At 34.5% G+C, this 24,579-nt stretch overlaps 1 pseudogene; it reads right to left on the bottom strand.

Annotated features, from left to right (window-relative positions):
- Positions 1 to 1,831: 1,831 nt before the first annotated feature.
- Positions 1,832 to 24,579, bottom strand: part of LOC142433541 (transcription factor Spi-C-like) — a 73,426-nt pseudogene continuing 50,678 nt past the window's right edge.

The raw sequence follows: 24,579 nt of genomic DNA, 5'->3' as shown, positions 1-24,579 counted from the left end.
TTATTACGCTGTGCATATTGCCTTATTACACTGAAACTGAAATACTACACCCATTACCATGGCTTATCAGGCCTATATAGTGTGATTAATGTATATCTCACCTCAGTCTCTGTAACACCTAACTCTTGGTTCAATATACTTAAACCCCCTTTTTTTTCCCAGTTCTAAGAAGCCAAAGTTATTCCCTTTACAAGTTTTTATGCTTGCTCTTTGTGCTTTGGAAGCTTTATGTTTAATATTTACATGCATGCTGCCTTCTTATAAATTAAGACACAAAGAAAACTAAACTATCAAGGAAGCCTGTCCAAACCTCCATAACTAAATCATGCATCCTAATCTACCTTTCTACCATATAATCCTATATTGTATTTTTTGTAGCTGTTTGTAAAACTTAAAATGTATTTTTAATTAATTAACGTGTAACTTATTATCTTTCTCCTATTATGGACCACTATGGAAGAAGGAGCAATGCCTGTTTTGTTCAATGTTGTATTTCCAACATCTAAAACTGTCCTGACTACATGATAGCTCCATAATTATTATTTGAATAAGTCAAACTTTAAAAATATATTTTAATCTATGAAAGTTTTAATTTACTTTTAATTTTCCATTATTTAAAATTAATTTACATATTTTAAACGCAGTAGAATAAAATCAAAACAATTGTCATTTCAACACTGTTATATCTGTAATTCAGCAACATGGATCCTGTTTATCATGTTGTGCACTGTAACTAATATTCACCACTGAAAATATTAACACCATTAACTAGGTTGGTATGAAAACTTATCTTGAATGATGAAAATATGTATATTATATGCAGCCTCTTTCTGTTTGATTAATAAAGCCATAAGATAGATGTTGCAGTAATTTTTGCCACATTATATAATAGAAAAATATTGTTTAAATCAATCCATTACTTGAATCATCCCTTTTGGCATTGTCTCTCTAGAAGAAAGTAGTTTCAAGAGTCATACAAAGGGCATTTGGTCTATACTTCCAAATAGGAGGTTGTCATTTAAATGTTGTTCACTGGCAGGTATTCCCACCAATGTTAGCATAGATTGTAGGCTAGAAAAAATAATAACAAGTCAACTGATTTTTTTTATCTCTTCAGTATTTGCTGATAGAGAAATATCCTAAATCTGGTACAGGTTTCTAAGGCCAAGAAGCCATTAGGGTATAGTTAGTAATCAGGGTGACTTAGTCATGGTAGTGGGTACATGGGTAATTTTAACTTGCATTCCAGTTATTTAAAATGAGATACTCTTGATTACGTTGAATGCACAGTTAGTAATATCTCTTTCACCAAGAAATAAGATTGTGAAAATCTTTAGAAAATGCAGGTGAATAGACCAGCTATCCCGTATCAAGCTGCGTCTGAAATGAGGCGTGCGGATGAAAGGAAAAGAAAGAGACATACAAAGTATGGGATTGGGAGGATGACAGTCGGATGGACTGAAATACCGAGTATATTCAAAGCTTGGTTTTTATACTCTTCTTACACAAAGGAATGGTTACAAAAGAAACATAAAAAATTTTGCTTTAAAAAAAACATTCTGAACCTCTTATCTATGCAGGTGTTACTTAACTAGGCACACTTTCTAAATACTTGAATATTAACAGCACTATATTCTAAGATAAACACAAAGACATGCAAGGTTCAAAAAATTTTTGACAAGGTCTTAAAAAACTGAATTATCTCACACTGCTTTTAGCTACAAAGTTATAAAAAGCTAAGTTACTGTGCAATGCTTTTAACTACAAGGTAAACAAAAGCAGAGGGAACTAATTACTCAGCCATCAATAAATACCGTGACCAGCAAGCCTCCTACAAGAAAATGACTTCACTGAAGTGGTAAATTAGTTTTCTCCAGATTTTGATGATTTCCCTAGTTCTTCAATAATCCCTCAATGCGCTGGACATTTTCTGGTAAATCATGAACGTCTGGTTGCCTTTTCTTGTCCCTCCAATATTCTGCAAGTCTTTCCTTTCTTTTGGGGGGGGATACAAGGTGAAAGGTGTCTTTGCTTTAAGCTACCCACTGAATACAAAAACTCATTTTTGGGTTACACAGAGATTCATGGAGGTATTCAAACAGTTGAAGTTGCTTCTTGTCTTTTTAATGGAGAAGAGCAGGTTGATATTCTGCAGCAATGGATAGGTGTTTCCTTCAAAATAGTAGTCCCCAGCATTGTTGATGATGTTTCTAAAGTTATTGCGAGGTTCCTCTGCTGGAAATACACTATAGCAGCTGGAATTTCCTCTGACATGAGTGCAGTGAATGTTTTACTGTTGTTTGTAATTTTTGTAGTTTGAGGTGTACTAAAGGTTGCCAGTTAAATGTGGCCTCAATATGTAAAAAGTATCTCAAAGTGCTTGCCCTGGTTTGTCTTGTTCAATACAGACCACACTCCATTAATAAATTGGATGAATCTGTCCATCAGAATGCTGCCTAGCATCCACAGGCACCAGGTAGAAGGAATGTTACCGTTCTCTGAAGCACACGTCTATGCTTCCCCAAAAATATCCACTTTGATCAGAAAACTCTAGAATCTTAGTGAAAAATAAGAAATATCTTAAAACCATCATAAAAACTAATGGTAATAAAAATTTCACTGAACCTTTCTCAAGCTAAAGTGAAAAATTGTTTGACAAATTTCCTAAAAACAGATATATTGAGTTTCAACTGATAATTTGCTGTTATGACAAACTAATGACCATATTTATACATATATAAAAACTAAAACAGCTTTGTATTTAGCCTAGGTAATATTTACATAATTATAATAATCAATAATAACTATTGACAACCAAATCTCGATGTAACAATAAAACTATTATGAATATAGAAGAATAAAAATATTTGTATGTATGGCGGCAGTGAGTGGAAGTGTTAAATAATCACGAATCTATACTGTAAATTCAAAACTATAATATAATATAGAAATATAAACATTTTGCATGAATATTTACTTTTTTTAATGAAGGCAAATAGATTAACCGATACTTCCAAAAATGGAAAATGTCTACCTCTGGTGAGCAGACACTAGAAATGGGGAGATATAATGTTGGGTACTAGAAATGGTGAGATATAAAGTTGGATACTATTTTCATAAGATGTGTATAATTGCTTGACTTTAAATATTGTAAATATATTATTTCAATAAAAATATTGAGGGATGCGATGTGTGATCATGGATTTGTTTGTTTTCTTTTGTTCCTATAACAGATTACCACTGAGTCAGTGTCTAAAAGAGGATAAATTACATCCCAGTAGCAAGGAGCAATGTTGTCATCAAGGGAGTAAAAAGATGCTGAACATAATACCAGGTGACAACATCAGAAAAGTGACACCAAAATGATAGTCCATTACCCTTGTGTGTGATATTTCAGCAGAAATGTATTAGTTTTTATAAAAATACCTCCGCTATTCCTTAAAACAATGAAGGCATTATTTGTAAGTCCAACTTACATGTATCGATATACCTTCAAGAATAAATCTGTAAGCTAATTTATATTTTGAACCGCCTAGTGAACCCAGTCAAAGCTGCCATTATTACTCAATGACAATGATACTTCAAGTCATATGCTTTCTTCTGCAACCACTACAAGAACATCCTTTTATTTTTATTGCTGCTAGTGTTTTTATAGTCATTAATTTGTCAACTGATTTGATGTTTTATACACAATATTGTAGTTATCAGCATTTTTGAATGTACATCAATACCTTTTGTGAATATCATTAATTAAAGGAAAAGGAAGAAAAAAATTAAAAGGCTTCCACTCAGTTACTAATGATGTATGTCAATGTAGAAAGATCTAAAAAATAACTTTCTTGTTAGTATTCATGTAATTTTATAAATACTATATTTAAGAAATGTGAAACTAAACCATATTTTGTGCTATGATTAACATTAATAATAAACATGAATAGGGATTTTGCATACTATGTAGGGAAAAAGGTCTATGAATCTGAATATGACATCATAAATTACAAAATGGGGTGACATCAATCTGTAAACTTCTAAAAATTGGGCACTTAAATGCATCAAAATACTCACCAAGAGAGTAAATGAGAACCTACAAAATGGAAAACATTTTTGGTAATGTCATTTCAGACAAGGAACAAGTAACTTCAATCTCAAAAAGATATTGAATTGTCAAAATACAAGTAATTCAATAAAAATGTGCAGAGGACATGGAGAGATATTTTATCAAAGGCAAAATTCAGGCAGCTATCATTAGTCATTAAAGAGATGCAAAGAAAAACAACAAAGAGATATCTCACTCCAGCATTAATAAAAAAATTCAAAATAACAGAAAACAACATATACTGCTTATGATATGAACAGATTGCAATCCTCTTAAAGCACTGGTGGGACTATAAAGTGGTACAACCAATATAATAAATGATATGACACTTGTTACAAAGTTGGGAATAGAAAGATGATAATAGGAATCCTGCTTAGTACATACTCTAAAGAAAGAACAGCTATGGCATTCATAGCTACATGCACACTCATGGCCATCGGAGCTTTGTTCATGACAGTAGAAAGATCAAAACAACCTAAATGCCCATTAGTGGAAAAATGGATACAAATAGCATATATACACAATGGAATACTACAGTACATTAAAGAATAATGATAAATCTATGAAACACTTCATAACATGGAATAATCTGGAAATTATGCTGAGTGAAACAAATCACTAACAAAAGAACAAATATTGTATGGGATAACTATTGAAAACATGAGAAAATATTTTAATATTAAAATTTGTTTTATGGCTACCACAGTGTGATGGGACGTTTCTGACTAGAAGGTTGGAAGTCAAGGTAACAAAATGGTTTGAAAGAAAAAAAGAAGTGAAGTGGAAATACATGTGGAATAAGTCTCTGGTGAATCCCATCTCAACACAGACCAGGGCTGTGAATAGCCTTGCTATTATTATTCAGTGTCTTGGAAAGTGGATTGTGGCAGATGTAGTTAGGTTAATATTTAACATCTTCTCATTTGATCTTCTTTTAGACCCATTTAAAAGTTGTTAAGCTTTTAATATTTTCTACTTTCTTTTCCATTGAAATTTTTCTCTAAAGCTTTTGTTAATGTTTTTGTTTCTTTGCTTTTGCATGTTTTTACAAATATGAAATCCAGAGCAATTGAATCTATAGAAACAGTAACTGGATTAATGGTTTCTTTGGGGTATGACAGAGGAGGATGGGAGGAAATGAGGGAATGACAAGGAGTACAAGAAGAAAATGTTCTAAAATTTATTGTGGTGATGACTGTACAATGTTTCTTGATATGATTAAACTATTGAATTGTATGATATGTGGATTATTTCCCAATAAAACTGTTAGTTTTTAAAGGATGTTGGCAAACATTATTGAAGCAAGGGAAGATACTTTGAGGAATGCAAGAGTCAAAGGCAATAGAAGTAAATATTGTTATATAAACTATCCTGCAATAATGGTTCTCTATGAGTAGATGCATAAATAGATATGCAGGCTAAGTGAATGTGAGAGGGAGAATAGGAGGAGACTTATGATTATATACAGGTTTCACAGAGGAGATTTGTACATATGTGTTTTCACCTTTGTTGAAATTATATCCATGAATGCAGTGTAGCTTACCAGAGGCAAAGTTATAAAACCTCCTTAGTCAAAACATACATCTTTAAGGAATGATTCACTGTCACGTAGGGATCAGGAACATGTTCTTGTTGGACTTAAAAATTGAATTGACATAACATAGTCTACAAAGACAATGTTTTGTATTCTAATTTAGTGTATAGCAAGTGGTGTCTCAAAGCTTGCGAAAAGCCATCTTAGGTGTGACTATTGGTTTCTCCTTGACAGAGGAAATAAGAGAGACAAAAATTGCACATACTCCAGGCACTATATCTTTTGATAACTGGGTACCATCAGCTTTCTTCACCACATTTGCTTATACACCCATTTTCTTTTCAGTGGTCATGTTGGGGAAGTGAACATCACAAAATGCCGGGTTATTAGAACAAAGTGTTCTTATACTTAGGTGAGTACTTGAGTGGAGACCCAATTTATGTCTGCTATCTTAATGCTTCACATATAAAAACATATATAAAGAACTTTCCCTATTATATATATAAATGCATTTATATATGTACATGCCTGTATTTAGACCTCTATAAATGTCCTTTGCCTCCTAGTTCTTTCCTCTATTTCCTTTTACTTTCCTCTTGTCCCACTATCATATTTGACCTTTTTTCGGGTTTCAGTAATTCCTCTCAGTCTGGGGTCTTAATGGCTTGAAGATAAAAAAGCAACCATCCAGCTGAGAAGCAACAATGTCCATATGGAAGAATCACACTAGCCTGTGTTATCATGAGGTGTCAATGAGATCTGGTATAAGGCATCAAAGACCCAGAACAAAAGTGATCTCAATATGAATGAGGGTGAATGCAGAGAGGAGGACCAAAGCCCATGTGTACACAATTGGACACCTCCTCACAGAAGGGTCACAAGGAAGAGACAAGTCAGTCAGGGTGCAGTATATAGCAAAAATAAAACATACATCTTTCTTCTAGTTCAGCAGTTCTCATGCTGTGGGTCACGACCCCCTTGGGGGTCAGACAACCCTTTCACAGGAGTCGCCTAAAATGATCAGAAAACACATATTTCCAATGGTCTTAGGAGCCTAGGCACCACTCCTCTATCTGTCTCCAGGTGGGTCTGCCCACATATGAGTACCCGGCGTGAAGGGTGTTGTTACCCATGCTGCATCGTGCTTCAAGACAAAATATCATTTATTTGTCATTAGGAATAAATATTTCACAATATACAATGACATACTGTTTTGTGATTAATCACTCGGCTTTAATTATGTTTAATTTGTAACAATGAAAATACATCCTGCATATGAGACATTTACATTACGATTCCTAACAGTAGCAAAATTACAGTTATGAAGCAGCAGCAAAAATAATTTTTTGGTTGGGGTCACTATAACCTGTATTAAAGGGTTGTGACATTAGGAAGGTTCAGAACCACTGTTCTAATTCTTTAATGCATAAGGCGGGATTGCCTAGAGTACAAAGTCAGTGATGCTTAGTTCTTTTGGTACAGTGAGTCTACTTCATATGTATTCCATTTTTTTGGTGCTTCCTGCATTGTTGAATATTTTGTTCATAGAATCTTTCAATATAGTAATTCGCAGCCTGATTTTTTTCTTTAGGTCTTTCAGATTAAGATATGCTAAGCATATTCTTCCTTTTTGATTTTCTAACTCATTATAATACTTTTTGCCTTCTCAAGAAGTCCTTCAGAATTTTCTGCCACAAGCCACCCAGTACAAGAAACTAACAGAGAATTCAGTTTATGTAGTATGTATGTACCTCACTCCCTGCTTTGGAGTTGATTTCCACTCATTGCCACCCTATAGGACAGGGTAGAACTGCCCCCTGTGAGTTTCTGAAACGATAACTGTTTACAGGAGTAGAAAGTTCTCTCTTTGTACTAGCTGGTGGTTCTGAACTGTCGACCTTTCAGATTGCACCCCAGTGCAGAACCACTACTCCATCAGGGTTCCTTGTATATACAGAGATATATTTACATGTCAAAATGGCTGATACATTTGTAGAAGCAAGTGATTTCTAATCTAGGTAGGTTACAAGTCCATAGCATTACAGTTATGGATGTGGCACCACCTTGCAGACTTGGAGCTGTATATGCTTTAAACCAACGACCAATATATTATAAATGTTTCACTAATATGCAGGATTCATAGGTCCAGGTAATGAGGGGTGGAAAAGGGAGCAGGAGACCTCACTATTACCCCTAATTACCTACTTACAGAATTTTTGCATGCTGCCCCTGAAAACCTGTGCTCTTCAGGCCTTGATGGTTTAGTTCTAATCGGAGGAATATTCCCGCCGGTGACTCAGCACTGATTCCTTTGAATTGGAAGTTAAGCATGTGTCCTGGCTATTTTGGACTCCTTGTACCTCTGGATGAACAGACAAAGAAGGGTGTATTGTATTGGGTGGTGTGATTGATCCTGATTATCAAGGTGAAATTGGATTAGAATTGCATAACGGAAGTACAGAAGAAAATACATTGATGCCAGGAGACTAGTAGGATTATCTCTTAGTGCTACTATGTCCTGTCATTAATGTAAATGTAAAGTTACAGTAACCCCATTCTGACATGATTATTAATGCCCCAGATTCTTCAGAAATGAATATTTGGGTAACCCCACCAGGCAAACAAACATGACCAGAGGAGGTATTGCCGATGGTAAATTGAATACAGAATGGTTAGTAGAAGAATGTAGTTCTAAGTAACAGCCTCTTGACCAGCTGCGGAAATGAGGACTACAATTGTTGTTAATGTTTCCTCTGTTTTGTTCACATATAAAATATAAAATGTAAAGGGATTAGTGCATTGGGGGGCTCCACGCCTAAGAGTTTTATCATGTTAGTAAAAAGTGCAACTTTATTAATTTATCTTTTTGAAGAGTAGGTGTGGTTTAAGGAGCCCTGGTGGAGTAGTTGTTATGAGTTGGGCTAATAAATTTAAGGTCAGCAGTTTGAAACTACCAACCGCTCCATAGGAGGAAGACTGGGCTTTCTATTCCTGTAAAGTGTTATAGTCTTGGAAACTTAGAGTGGCTGTTCTACCCTGTTCTATAGGGTCCTTATGGGTTGGCATTGGCTTCATGACAGTGAGTTTCAATTTGGAGTATGTATGGTTTAAGGAGCTATGTGCAGGTGCCAAGTTGACAGGGGGTAGATTGTGATAAACAAGTTTTATGGTAACTTAAATGGGCCAGGATTTCCCCATGCTATGATCTATCATAGTTTCATAAACATCATCAGGGGATCTTCCATGAAGTAGATAAGCAGTTGTGGTGACAAAGACACCAACTTCATTACCAAAGTCACTAAAGCAGTGTTTAAGAACTGTTCTATTTTTCAGAGTCTCCATTTTCCTTGTCGCCCAAAGTTTTCTTTCCTTATAAAAAGTACCAATGGGATATTAAAGCATGAAATAGTCAAACTTTCCACCTCTTTATACTCACCTTATACTAGTTTTTAATAGTCCCTTGGAATCATACAAATTAATAGCTTATGAAACTGTCACCAGATGACCCTTAGTCCTATGATTCAATGGAAGTAAACTCTAATTTAGTCCAAAAAGTCTTTAAAAATACTGTCAAATTTTGACAAATTATGAAAAACAACATAATAAGTCAGAATGAACTTTGACACAATCAATGCTGGTGATACAAGCTTACAAATATAACCAGGAGACTATGTGTACTGAAAAAAATTACATCAACTAAAAGACTTCCTTTAATGAATCACGATGCCACTAAGTTATACAGGGATGAGACTTTGAGTCACCTAAATTCTTAAGGAAAAGGTGGTCTGGAGTGGACTGTCCAGACCATTTAAACTCAGAACTCTGTGCCATTGAGTCCATGCTGACTCATAGTGAACCACTGTGGGTTTCTGAGATTATAACTCTTTATCGAAGTACAAAGTCCAGTCTTCTCCCACAGAGCTGAGGTGGTTTTAAACTCCTGACCATGCCTAGAACAACTCATAACCATTATAACCACTTAAGTTCACCTAGCCAATAGACAGAAACAGATGAATGCTAAGTGATAGATAGCTCACCCCAAGGTCATGGAATGTGATCACATGATTACTGATAAATCTTTGGACTTCTGTATATTACTTTTCTTTATGTTTGCTATCATAGTCCTACTACATGTCATTTTTTCTCCTCCTCCTTTCATATTACCCTGTATTGTGCAGGCTCTTTCATTGTTTCTCTTAAATATTGTATTGTGGTTTGAGAGAAGGTTTACAGAGTACATTAGTCCACCATTTAATAATTTATATGCTTTTTAATGATGTCACTTGTAATCCCCTTGATGTTACAGCACTCTTCCAATTTCTATCCTGATTTCCCCATTTCCATTTGTCCTTTCCTGCCTTCTAAATTTTGTTTTTGGACAAATGCTTTCCTATTGGTTTCATGTGATTGATCCTTCTGAGGAGTAATTTCTTCTTTGGTATTATTCTTCACTTTGTAGCCCTATTATTTGGCTGAAAGGGAATTCCTAGAAACGGATTCAGTGCTTGATTTGAAAGGTGTCTGAAGACCAGAGTCTCAGAGGTTCACCAGTCTATCAAACAAGAAATTCTTATCTTTTTCTGTTTTGATTTTTTCCACAATTATCTCCCATTTTATTTGAACATGACCCTAATATTTTCACTGCCCTTGGGTGAAATTTTTCAGAGTTGTTACTTTATAACTAATTGCTTTAAAAATGCTGTTTTATCAATTTAGTCTTCTTGACTGATAAAAAACCTTTATGTTTCCCATAAATATTATTATATCTGATTTTCTTTATCATCTCCACTAATTTTCCAGTTTTTACTCATATCTCATATGTCAATCCAATAAAGTTAGCTCATTGTAGCAAAATTTTCATGCATGTTGCTCTGGCTTTTTTTAATATCATATTCCTTCATTTTGAGGTCTTTCTTTCATCTACTCCTGTTGCCATCCACTGATGTTCGATTTGAAAGCACTTTCATTAGACTCACCCATGCAATGTCCAAGGCCACTAACATGTCTGACCACTGAATTTATTATCAAATTCCAAAATCTTATTTAGTATCTTCTTCCATACTTTATTATACTTTTGTTACCCCTGACACCAACTTAAATATCACGATAAAATATTGTTGTTACTAGGGAACATCAGTATAATTACAAAAGCTATACATGTCAATCAGTAGCAATTCCCCAGATTATTAGATCAACTCCATATCTTATGTCTCAATGTTATTCAAATTAGAGTTAAGAATGGTTCTGAAATAAAATTACTAGAACCCTTCATACTATTAACAGTAAAACACTTTATTTCATATAAAACCAGTCTTACATTTTGGAGAGCAGTTTTTACAGGAGATTTAACTGTATGCATACAGGCAAGTTTTCTTACATCCAAATGTAGACTTGGCTAATATTAGGAATGATGCTAATTTGTAACAACTTCTTGAGAGATAATTGGTTAAATAAATAAACAATCTTTTCCCCATATAAACACAATGCAAATGGCATAACATGTGCCATTATAGATATGTATACTTATGTGTAAGATCGAGGTATGCTAACATTGTCAATCCAAAGCCATATGCCAAATTTCATGTCTGGACTTTATCCTGTCTGGCCAATCACATTAGTGTATTTATGAGTTTCCCTGTAAATACACGCTTATAATGAAAAGATACCTTGAATCAGTTACCTCACTTTATTAGAGAGAAAGATATATCAGCAATCCAGAGATAATTGGGATTGATGAAACAAAAACATTTGAAGCCCCCAAGCTAAATTGTACTGATATTGAATCAGTTCTGATTTGAACCCTGGAGTTAAGATACCCCATGTATCCATTTAGATGGAGTCACTGATTTAGAATGTGCAATTTGGATTGTATCTGTCACTATGGAACAGATTCCTAGTGATATTGCTGATCCTATATTAGTTCAGAAGAAACTTTTATTCAACTCTTGTTAGTTTTATAGAAAAGGACTCCTCCAATGAGTCCTTCAGGTTCTGGGCCTGCAGTGAAAAAATAAAAAGGATTCCTCCAAATTTTTATGCACATAGTATAGGGGAGCATGTGCCCTTGTTAATGACTTCTATTTTTAGTCTAGCACTATGGAGAGGTGGAACCGGTATTAAAGTTATTCATGAGAAAGCTGCCAGTTGCATCCCCACCCTAAAGTATCCCTTTTCCTTGATATCTTCAACTGATTATTTAAAGACATAGCTTAAATATCAGACCAATTTTGCTAACAGGACATATGATACTTATAGTTATTTCATTCTAATTGGAACAAATAAATGTTGTGTAATAGTTACTGTCAATTCCTTAACCAGGAAAGTGACATGTTACTAATAAAATACATTAATATCAACTATTTTGTTAATAGAAGAATCATGGTTATGTGTAGGTTACTTCTTGGGTTACTAACCACCAGTTCAGTAGTTCAAAATCAACAACAACTCCATGGGAGAAAGATGAGGATTTCTACTTTGTAAAAATGCACCATCTCAGAAATCCACAGGGGCATATAAATTCTCTGTTCTATAGGGTTGCTATTAGTTGGAATAAACTTAATGGCAGTGACTAAGTGACTTTTTAAATAAACATTAGCCTTTACTCTAAGGCAGGGGTAGGGATATATTTTCTGCCAATCGGGTATTTATAATATCATTCTTGGACCATACTGATCAAACATTTAATTTACTCATCCCTGATGTGATGAGTGCAACGACTTTTCTTTAACAAGGCATGTGAGTTTAGATGCGATTGATCATTTCATGGACCTTATACAGCCTGCAATCTGAAAGTTCCCTACCCCTGCTCTAAAGATGTGCCAATGGAATAGTAACTAAGTAGTCACTCCAATGTGGACTTAGGCCACACTTAACCTTTCAAAAAAAAAAAGATTACTGAAAACTGCGTGCAAAATCTAGGCATAGGAAAAACAGCAGATGGTGCCCACCATGCAGAGGAAACTACACCCATAGCCTTAAAAGCTTGTCCTAAGTGATGGCACCTTGAAAAGGAAATTGGAATGCAGTCCATTCAGATGAAAGCACACCATCCTATGTGTGAACTAAGAATTTTGTGTAATTCCTTAACTAAGTAGAGATATTGTATTTGAGTTAAAAGTCAGTAGGTATAAATAGGACAGTCTGAAAGTAGCGAAATGAGTCTGCATATATATCGCATAGTAAAGCTGTATTTTCTAACAGAACCCTCTCTAACCTTTTTTATTGATCTACCTATATATTTTATAAGAAATCTTTTCTTTGCGGTCAGGTATATGCATTGAGTGTATGCTCAGAGGCTCTTAACACAGCATTATTGGCATATCTTCTTTACAATGTACTCCAGGGAAAGACAAGTCTGTGAGTGCAGTTTGATTAAAAGGTTGTTAGAAAAATGTAGCCTACCCTTGTCCTGAGACTACCCTGGCATATAGCTAATAACAATGACTACAAGAAAGAATAAATTGTTCTAAAATTCATTGTGGTGTTCATTTAACAGCTTTGCTTAAAATTGTTGAACAATTGAATTTGATGTTATCTGAATTGTATAGCAGTAAATCTATTTTTAAAAGACATGAAAAATACATGTTATCACTATTCTAATTTGATATTGTACTTCAATTTTCAGTAAGAGAAAAAAACCCACAGAAACAGAGAAAAGGGGAATCCAAATAAAGAAAGAAGAAATAAAGCTATTTCTATTTTCAGGTGATATCCTATACAACAAAGTTCATAGAAATTCCACAAGGAAGTTATGGAAGCTAATAGAAGGATTCAGCAAAGTGGTAGAATACAAGATTGAGACTCAAACAGTTGCATTGCTGCATTCTAACAAAGATAATTACATAAATTGAAATCAAGAAAATAGTACCAGTTCCTATAAACCAAAATGATATGATTATAAATAATTACGCATGTAAAATATTTTTGCAAAGGAAACTATACAACCGACTGGAAGAAAATGAAAAATAAACTGTTTTTATTTGTTTTTTTGAAGCATGCTTATTGACTGAAGGCATAATATTGTTAACTTGAAATATTTCCCACAGCAGTAAATAGATGTAATGCAATCCCAATACAAAATGAAAAAAACACTCTCTAATTAAAGGGGGGGATGTTTTCATTAACTTCATATGGAAGAGATAAAAAGCAAAACAAAATAAGACAAACATATAAAAACTGCCAGTAAGTCCTATCAATTCATCACCACCCTATAGGACCAGAAGTTCTCAAATTGTGGGCCATGACCCCTTTGGTGGATGAACAACCCTTTCACAGGCAGTACCAAAATTACAGTTGTGAAGTAGCAAGGAAAATAATTTTATGGCTTGGGGTCCCCACAACATGAGGAACTGTACTAAAGGGTCACAGCATTAGTAAGGTTGAGAATCACTGTTATAGGACTGTATATCTTTATAGGAGCAAACAGCCTCATCTTTGACTCACAGAACAACTGCCTTTTTGAACCTGTAAAACTTACAGTTAGTAAACCAGTATTTAACCCGCTGTCCTACCAGGCATTTATGTAAATAAGAGAGACATTGAATAGCCGGAGCATCACATTTCCTAATCTCAACTATGAGATCTCATAATTGTAATTAAAAAGGCAGATACTGGTTCAATGTCAGATACACAGAACAATTGAATAGATTTGGAATCCAGAAATTAATCCATCCATTCATGGACAGCCTATCTTTGACAAAAGATTAAAATCCTTTTAATAGTGTAGAACCTGTCTCTTTAAAAAATTGTGGTGCCGAAATTTTATATCTGTATACATAAAAATGAAACAGGATTCATACCTCACACTGTACACAAAGGTTAACAAGGAATATATCAAAGACCTACATGTTAAAGCTAAAACTATACACTTCATGGGAAATAAAATAAGAGCAAAATTTGAAAACATATGTTTTGGTATATATGCTATATCAAATACAAATCTAAATGGATAAATGACAAAGGAAAATTTTTATAATTAGCACTTCCTAAATCTTAAATACTTATGCATATCAAAAGAGTAAAAGGAAAACCTACAGACTAGATTCTATAATCAAACTTCAAAATAAGATAGAAGGAATACACAGATTATTATACCAAAAATGCTTGGTCATCATTTAATCCTTTCAAAGAATAGTGTATTATCAAGAACTCATGTTACTAAAGGAAGAAATCCAGGCTGCACTGGAGGCTTTAGTGAAAAATAAGGCTCCTGAAATTGATAAAATACTAATTGAAATGTTTCAACAAGCTGATGAAACACTGGAAACACTCAGCTATGTCAAGAAAATTGACCAATTATTGGAAGAGAATTGTGCCAATTGCCATGAAATGCGACTCACAAGAATATGAAAATGATATCATGAATATTACATTTGAATAAAATTTTACAGAAGATAATTCAATAATGGCTCTAGCAGTACATCAAAAATTCAAAACAGCTTCGGAAGAGAATATGACATGAAGGAGGACATCAGTGCTATCAACTCAATGCTGATTCATAGTGACTCTGTAAGACAGCATAGAACTTCCCTTGTGGGTTTCCAAGACTGTAACTCTTTACAGGAGTCGAAAGCCTCTTCTTTCTCCCACAAAACATCTTGTGATTTTGAACTGTTGACCTTATGGTTAGCAAACCCAATTCAAAAGCACTACAGCACCAGAACTCCTTAAAGGGAATATTATATGGTTTTAAATTAGAAAAGTGTGCATCAATTTTTGCCATGTTTATCTAGTATGTATTCTGCATAAATAATCGGAGAACATAGAGTGCATGATGAAGAATGAAGCATTACAACTTGAGTAAGACTTATTGACAACTTGCAATATCCAGGTAGAACAGCCTTGCTTGCTGAAAATAAGGACTATTTAAAACATATACTGATGAAAATAAGAGACTACAAGTAGCAGTGTGAAATAAATCTCCACATAAAGAAACAAAAATGATTGAAACCTAACCAATACACATCATTATGAATCCAAAATAGATCTAAATTGTTAAGGACTTCATTTTTTTCTGATTCACTCTCAATGCTCATGGAAGCAGAATTCAAGAAATCAAATGATGTATTATTCCATGGTTCAAATATTCTGCACAAGGCCTCTTTAAAGCAATGAAGAGCAAGGATCTTAGTGGCTGTAAAAAATGAACTCAAATATAACAATTATGAAGTAGGCACAGAACCAATCAGTTTGTTTCATTGCTTGGTATGAGTAGGAACTTTGATGACATCATCTAACAACAACACAGGCTGGAGTAAAAAAATAAATCATCTACAATTACAAGTTTGCCAAGGATGTTATCTCTAAAACATATAGAAAACTTCAAAATTCAATAACAGCAAACATCCAATTTGAAAAATGGGCAAGGGCAATGGACAGAATCTTCATCAAGGAGGACATTTAGGTGGCATAAAATAACATGAAAAGATTATCTAAATCAGTGGTTCTCAACCTTCCTAATGTCACGACCCTTTAATATAGTTTCTCATGTTGTGGTGACCCCCAACCATAAAATTATTTTCATTGCTACTTCATAACTGTAATTTTGCTACTGTTATGAATTGTAAAATAAATATCTGATATGCAGGATGTATTTTCATTGTTACAAATTGAACATAATCCTGGCTGAATATACAAAGATCAATTAGCATCCAGATTAAGTTCCCATGGTACAGATATATATTTTTGCAGCAGTAGTTGATGATTTTTCAGTACATGATTTTACATTAACCCAGTAATTATAATTCATGAAGTATCGTTTTACCTCCAATACTGCTGCTTTCAACACAATAGCTGCTTTTAACAGAGTAGTTGCTTTCTCTTTTTTTATTTCTTTAATTTTTTGAGTAGTTGCTTTCAATACAGCAGCTACTTTTTACACAGTAGCTGCTCTCTACACACGTGTGACTGGTCCGCATAAGTACAGTATGGTTCCAAACCGTCACATACACCTGTATTTGTATGGGGTGTATGTGATGGGGTTGGCACGATGATGTCATCACACTAGGTGCTCCTTTGTGGGTGTATCTGCATGTGAGTGGACCCGCCTGGAGACAGAGGAGCTATGTCTCTGTTCCTAAGGCCAGCAGAAATATGTGTTTTCCAATGGTCTTAGGCAACCGCTGGGAAAGTGTCATTTGAACCCCCCAAAGGGATCACAACCCACAGGTTGAGAACCACTGCTCTAAATCAGTAGCAACCAGATAGATGCAACTCAAAATTACAATGGGATACCACCTTGCCCTTGCAAAAATATGGCATTAATAAAAAAGAAAGATAGAAAATTGCAACAATTGCTGGTGAGGTATTGAGCAAACTGAAACGCTATACACTGTTGATGGGATTGCAAAATGGTATACTCACTATGGAAGATGGCATGGTACTTCCTCAAAAAGCTTGAAAAATGAATCCTGCTCATGGATATATCCTCTAGAGCAGTGGTTCTCAACCTTTCTCATGCCGTGACTCTTTCACACAGTTCCTCATGTTGTAGTGACTCCCCAACCATAACATTATTTTCATTGCTACTTCATAACTGTCATTTTTCCACTGTTATGAATTGGGTGACCCCTGTGATTGGGTCATTCGACCCCCAAAGGGGCCTCCATGCACAGGTTGAGAATCGCTGCTCTAGCGATATAGCAGCATTCTCACGAATAGACATATGCACAGCTATCTGTATTGTAGCATTAATAAACGAAGAAGAAGGAAACAAGCTAATGAGCATAAATGGCTGAAAGCATGTCAAAATTGTGGTTTACATAAAGGAATACTATGCAATTATGAAGGGTAATGATGAGATGGCAACATATAGAGGATAATGATGAGTTTGCAATGGTATAACATTGGTTAATCAGGAGGAAATTATACTGAGTGGAATAAACCACTCACAAAAGATAAAATTATATTATCTAATCTTTATGAAAAGTCTACACATACAGAAAGCTAGATTGTTTGATGGGTATCAGGGAGAGGAGGGCAATGGGATGGTATCACTTGTTATTTGGGGTGATGAGAAAGGCAATATCCAGTTTGAGTGAAATTGGTACAATTTGATCAAGGTAAATGAAGTCACCAAAATTTATGTAGGAATAAGGGATACTTTTGTTTAATTCTATAATATACAATTTAGTAATAATATTGATAAAGGCACAACAATATTCTATGGTTACATAAGTAGATATGTAGAGACAACGGCACTTCAAAAATTTCATTTAAAAATTGTTATCTTTTAGTTTCAATTTTCCACATGCTTTTTTAATCTCTTTATATATGTGTGTACAGGAAGGCACATATAAGTACATGCATGTGCATACATAGGCGCATTTATAGGCATAACCTTGTATATATTTGTAAAATATATTATACTATGCATAAAGCACATAGAGACACAGTTATGGAGTTTTCCTAAGCATATCTAAATTGGATACCCAAAATTGGGGGGATAAAGGCATGAAGTGGCTGGCTTACATACTTTCATGGTTGGGGAATGTATTCACAGGATAATAGGATTAAGGTGTAGGTGTTACTTAATTGCAATTGTGAGGCTAAAGAATGATATACAGGGGCCAATTTGGCAAGGGGTGGATTGAATTAGTTAGTTTATTGTGCCAACATGGCTGTTAAACACATGTGGGGTTAATTGAAGGGCGCAGGGATAAATAGCTCAGTGACTCGCCTTTCAAGTTCTTGGGTCTCTTGTTTTGTGATGGTCAGACCAGGGGGCAGCTGCCTTAGCCATCTCCCTGCTTCAGCTGGCAAGCCTCGCTTCCTGCAAGACATGCCCAAGGAGAAGCTGCATAGATCTACCCCATGCAGCCCTGGGTGCTGGAACAGCCATGTGGAGACCTTTGCCAGCGCTGAGATGCTTACACATTCACTGACTGGGCTTTCCTCCTGCAGTCAGCATCATTGCTAGTCTTTTGTAAGATGTAGGAAGCCTTTGTGGATTGGTGTTGCACATATGGGTTAATTTTGGACTTGTGGGCTTGGGCAGCACTGGATTTGGATGTTTTCTTGATGTGCATTTACCCTTTTTTATAAAACTATCTCTTACATATATGAGTTTCTGTGAATTTGTTTCTCTAAAGTAATCAAACTCACAAAATATACAAGCATCTCACATAATTGCTTCACGAATTAAAAGTTCGGTAATATCTTGAGAGAGCTTGGTAAAATGGCTCATAAAGATTAATGTTCTAATGTCCTGTTTTGGTGAGCAGCATGTGGGATCATGAAAGTTTATGGACAGCCATCTAAAATACAATTATTTGTCTCTATTAATTTGGAACAAAAAGAGTGAAGAAAATCAAAATATAAAAGAAAAAAACAGCTCACAGAACTAATAACCTACATGAAATACAGGTTCATCTAATTGAGAGCAGGAGAACTAGATGGTACCTGGCTATCACTGTCTAATCTCTCTGATTAGAGGTATAATAGACATTTTAGATAGAATAGGAGACAAAGGTAGAACAAAATTCTATTTGCTAAAATATGCCAAATTTACCATACCAAGAGAGATTAGAGGAATCCTTGAGCTTATGACCCTAAAATATCAGTTTAAGTTAGAACTTAAGCTACTCTCTGAAGTCGCCTTAATACTGACTTTTAAAATAAGCAATATCACCCATAACTGCTGCGTTCTCTTAAATAATCAAGCAGTCAACATTTATCCTAAATCAGTGATGAAGACTTAAACTGGACAAGAAAGATAGATTAGTAGAAGCAGAGCAAATATAATGGAAATAATAGAAATGTTAAGGTGTATAAAATATAGCAAGTACCACAAAACATTTTTAATAAAAATTCTTAAGAAGGAGCCTAAGTTCTTTTGGAAACTGTCACCTAAAAGGAAATGGATAGATGATAGATAGATAGATAGATAGATAGATAGATAGATAGATGATTGAAAGATCTTAAAATGTACTATGAAATCTGAATTTAAATATTTTTCTGAATGTCTTAAGATGACATGTTGTTCTAAGACTAGGAAAAAGTGTTGCACATTTCCTTTACTCCACAAAGTTGATAATGTTGAAGTTAAAGAATTATCTCTAATCTAGAGTCAAGCTATTATGGTTTAGTCTGTGCCCCACATATCTTATATGATTGCTGTGAGAATTAAGTTCATTAATATTTGCAAAATATTAAAGTACTTGATAGCTTATTGTAGGTACTAAATAACTGAGCAATTGGTATTATTAATCTTACTTGTTGTTTTTCAGTACACACATGGAATAAGTTAATAAACACACAGAAACAACTTTAAGTTCCATATTACAGCAGCAGTGAACCTATTAGAATATCATTTTATTCAACTATACTTAAGGATAGAAATATTTCTTTTAATACCATTTTGTTTACATATAGTTCTCACTGATTTGCCTAAATAAGAAAAATAATTCTTTCAAAGTTTTTCAAACAAAAGTATTTTGTTCTGTGGTGCTGGAAACATAATCAGTGACACAGCAAATTGTTATATTTGACCTTCAATTCCAGATGCATTGAATCTATCAAAAATAAAAAGCACTAAGGTAGGTAGATTGAGCAGGATGGCCAAATTTAAGATTATCAAAACCAAATATATTTTGCAAGATGGAAATAGTTTATGTATAAACTAACAATTTAACCAATAGTGTGTATAGTTTTAGTTTGTACTCAGTATTACAATGCTCTGACAGGTGGGTTGTTTTGTTTTGGTTTTATATTTCTCATTTTCTTCTCAACATTCATCAAAAATACATTCGTTGAATCAGCCAGGGAAAGTACGAAAACAAAACAACTAAATAAGCTTTTGATTTCTCATGTTGCTACCGGTAGCGCTGTGATGGAAGCTTTGGACTGCTGATTTCAAGATCAATGGTTCAAATCCACCATCCACTCTGTGGGAAAAAGATGAGGCTTTCTGTATTTTTAAATATTTAGTTTCATAAACATTATGTTGCGTCATTATGAATTCAATATCATTGGGTTGTATTTGATGTTTGTTTTATTCATTTTTAAAAATCTGTTACATTTGAAATTTAAACACATCGATGATTCTTTCATTTTTTTATATGTCCTCCAATATCCATCCAGCATTTGGATGGCATCAAAATGTATGCAACTATAAGGGACAATTTTGTTTAATGCTATAATATACAATTTTTGCAATAATAGTAATAAAACACACTAGTAGATATTTGAACTAGTCAACATTCCAGATATAATTTATTGTTACTGACAGAATTGTTATTATTTTTAAGATAACTAATAAAAACTAGAAGTAAATTTGAGATAATTTCCCTTTAACTATGTTCTCAATTCAGTATGTATATTTAGGTTATATAGTGCATTCCTTTATAAGCCTATTTTTTAAAAAAAGAGCACTGTGATTATCATTTGACAAATAGTTTTCACCTTTATAATATTACATTATATTCTATTACATTACATTATATTATATTAATTATTATATTATATACAAGAACTGAGTTAAAATGAACAATAAGAATCCTATTTAATAGACTCTGTAAATAAGTGAGGTGCCCTGGGGACATAGCGGTTCTGTAATGGGCTGTGATTCACAAGGTTAGCAGTTCAAAACCACTAATTGCTTTGCAGGAGAAATACGGGGTTTTCTAAATTAGTAAAGGGTTATAGTCTCAGAAACACTGGGACAGTTTTGCCCCATTTATAGAGACACTATGAGTCACCATTTAGTCAATAGCAGTGAGTTTGGTTTGGGGTTTACAAATTAGTGTAAATGGTTGTGAAGAGAAATATAGCATTAAGGATTAAACAAAACATCTATTTTGAAGCTCTCTCCAGTACAGGACAATTTCAGATAAATAACCGAAGAAAATCAGGTGATGATAGAAAGTTTAACTGCAAATAATATTCTGAGGGAAATGTTCAAAGAAAGCAGATGAATTGTCTTGCATCTCCTCAGTTAGGGTGATAGAGACTAAACACTAAACTTCTCATAAAAGTATTTTTTCCCCAGAGAGTTTTCAAATGTGAAATGCATTGAGAAGGGATGACAGGTGTTGCAAATATGGCAGAAATCTCTTCACTCATATCCTGAGCCACACAGAAGCTTGTTTACTAGGTAATAGATAAAAAAATATGCACAATAAATCAACTGACTGTCAAAAGTTAAAGTTAGAAAGAAAGGGTGGAATACAGCTTAATCTTGAGATCTCAAAAGAATAAAGTATTAAAAGATTAAATAAAATCAGATTCCTTTTTTGAAAACTACATGTCATCAAGAAAGGAAGTGAGTAAATTGTTTTCTTTGTGAAAGCCAATATATTAAAATTTGCAAAACAATCATAATTGTATACTTGTGATAGATTTAAAGTGTCTCTAATACTACTAGGGACAATATAGATTCTCAGTATACACTTAAGTTAACCAGATTTAATTAATTGCCTTGGTACACATGATTTGACTGTAATATTCTTTTTAATAAGACTGCACATTTTGTATTAAATTGAAATGGCCTACATCTCAACATTTATATTATTGAATAATAAAATTACTAGTGTCCAATGGAGAGTCAACCTAAAAAAATCACGTTCTTTCATATGACCATATTTAGAAATGGTGTTTGATCACTAGTTAACTGTAGATAGTTTTTCTGAGGTTTAGTGATCAATATGAGGGAGGAGCGCAGTGACATAGTGGTTATGCTTTGGGTTTTGATCCTCAAGGTCAGCATTCCATACCACCAGCCACTATGAGAGTAAGACAGAGCTTTCTATTCCAATAGTTAACAGTCTCAGGAACCCACAGTGACAATCACAGTCTCAGAAATCTAATGTGTTCTATAGAGTCACTATGAGTCAACATTGACTTAACAAGAGTGAGTTGAAGAAAGAGAGACTTGCAAAGTCATCTTAAACACGTTTATTATGATGGATTCCCCTTAAGCCCCCCCCCCAATAAATGTTATTCCTAACTATATTTCCTGTGGATCAGATCATTCAGTATTAATTTACATGTATTTCATGGAAGACTCAAGGGAGAAACAGTAGCAAGATGATTTAAAGGAGATATCAGGTTTTTCTAATTAAAAATCTCAATAGTCTACACAGCATTCTCACGATGAAAATGTAACTCTATAGTGAACAAACTTTATAAATGAGAGACACATACAAATATGGAAAACATGATTATTAACATATTCAGCTCATCTCAAGCTGTAAAAGCTGAAGAAAAATTCAAGCCTTGTTTCACAATAATGAAGGATTCCATGGGCAAAATATTGAATGATTCAGGAAGTATCCAAAGAAGATACAAGGAACATGCAGACTCACAGTATCAAAAAGAACTCTTCAGAGTTCAACTGTTTCAAAACAAAGCATTCACTGATGGTACTGAAAGAGCCCAAGCTGTATTGAAGGCATTAGTGAAAAACTAATTAGGGGAATTGGTAGACTACTCACTGAAATGACTCAACAAGCTGATGAAGCATTGGAAGCATTCATTCACCTATACAAAGACATTTACAAGGCAGTCACCTTGCCAACCAAATGGAAGAGATCAATATTTGTGCTCATCCTAAAAAAGGTGATTCTATATAATGTGGAAATTATTGAAATATTATTAATATCACATGCCAGTAAAATTTTGCTGAAGATAATTTTTTAAAATCTTTTTATTGGGGCTCATAAGGCTCTTATCACAATCTGTACATACATCAATTGAGCAAAGCACCTTTATACATTCGTTGCACTCGTCACTCTCATTCCAGGAACCCAAGTGGAAGGTGAATTATGAAGATAATTTTAAAATGTCTGTAATAGTTCATCAACAGAGAGCTGTCAAAGTCAGATTCAGATCAGATAAGGAGGTACAATTATGAATAACATTACTGATTTTAGATGAATCTTGGTTGAAAGCATAGAATAGCAGAAAAAATGTTAACTTGTCTTTATTGACCATGTAAATGTATTTGATTAGGTGGACCATCACAAACTGGACAACATTGGCAAGGATTGGAATTTCAGAACAGTTCATTTTGCTCATGCCTGCTGAATCTAATAGATCAAGTTCAGTTATTAGAACAGGGGAATACTGCATGATTTAAAACCAAGAAAGGTGTGCCCCAGGGTTGTAGACTGCCACCATAATTATTTAATCCATATTTTGAGCAAATCATCTGAGAAGCTGGACTATGTGAAGAAAAGAGAAGCATCAGCATGGAGCTATTCAGATGACACTATCTTGCTTGCTGTGGGAGTTAGATTTAAGTTACCGTATATAAGCCTAGGTACATAATTATTACCTGGGAAACCAGAAAAACTGATTGACTTGAGTATAAGCCTAGGGTTGGAAATGCAGGATGTGAATTAACACAGAGACCAGAGGGGAGAGACAGAGCGCAGCCACAGACATATCCTTACCAATTCAGCTGCCGGTGTCAGTGAATCACTATGGGAGCTTCTGTGAATTGGAAGCATCCAGTCCATGTCATAGGACGGCTCTGATTGGTTGGATGTGAGTAAACAAACATTCAAAGCCCTGCAGTGTCTGCGGGGCTTTGAATGAACAGCGGAGGAACGGCAATCACCCACGAACCACTGACCAGTGTATAAACTGAACACCAGTTTTTCAGCACTTTTTTTTGTGCTAAAAAACTTAGCTTATACACAAGTATATACGATAAGTTGAATTTGTATGAACGATTAGAAGTAGAATCCAATCTGCCAATCAAGTTGCATCCTGATGATGCCTCTTTGGGGGTGCGGTATATTTGTAAGGAAGAAACGGGAAAACTCTCTCTCTCGCTCTCTCTCTCTCTCCCCCTTCACCTTCCTTCTTGCTGGAAAGGATGGCTCCACATAGGCTATGTGACCCTGAGAGCTGTTGGACCTTTGACATGCTTGCACCCATTTTGGATCTATGTGACTCTACACCCTCCTGCCTCTGACCTTCCTGCACTCCTCTTAACCTTTCTATATCA

The sequence above is a fragment of the Tenrec ecaudatus genome, chromosome X (assembly GCF_050624435.1).
Source record: "Tenrec ecaudatus isolate mTenEca1 chromosome X, mTenEca1.hap1, whole genome shotgun sequence".
Classification (NCBI taxonomy): Eukaryota; Metazoa; Chordata; class Mammalia; order Afrosoricida; family Tenrecidae; genus Tenrec; species Tenrec ecaudatus.
The sequence above is the reverse complement of the archived record's forward strand: the minus strand, read 5'-3'. Positions and strand labels throughout refer to the sequence as shown.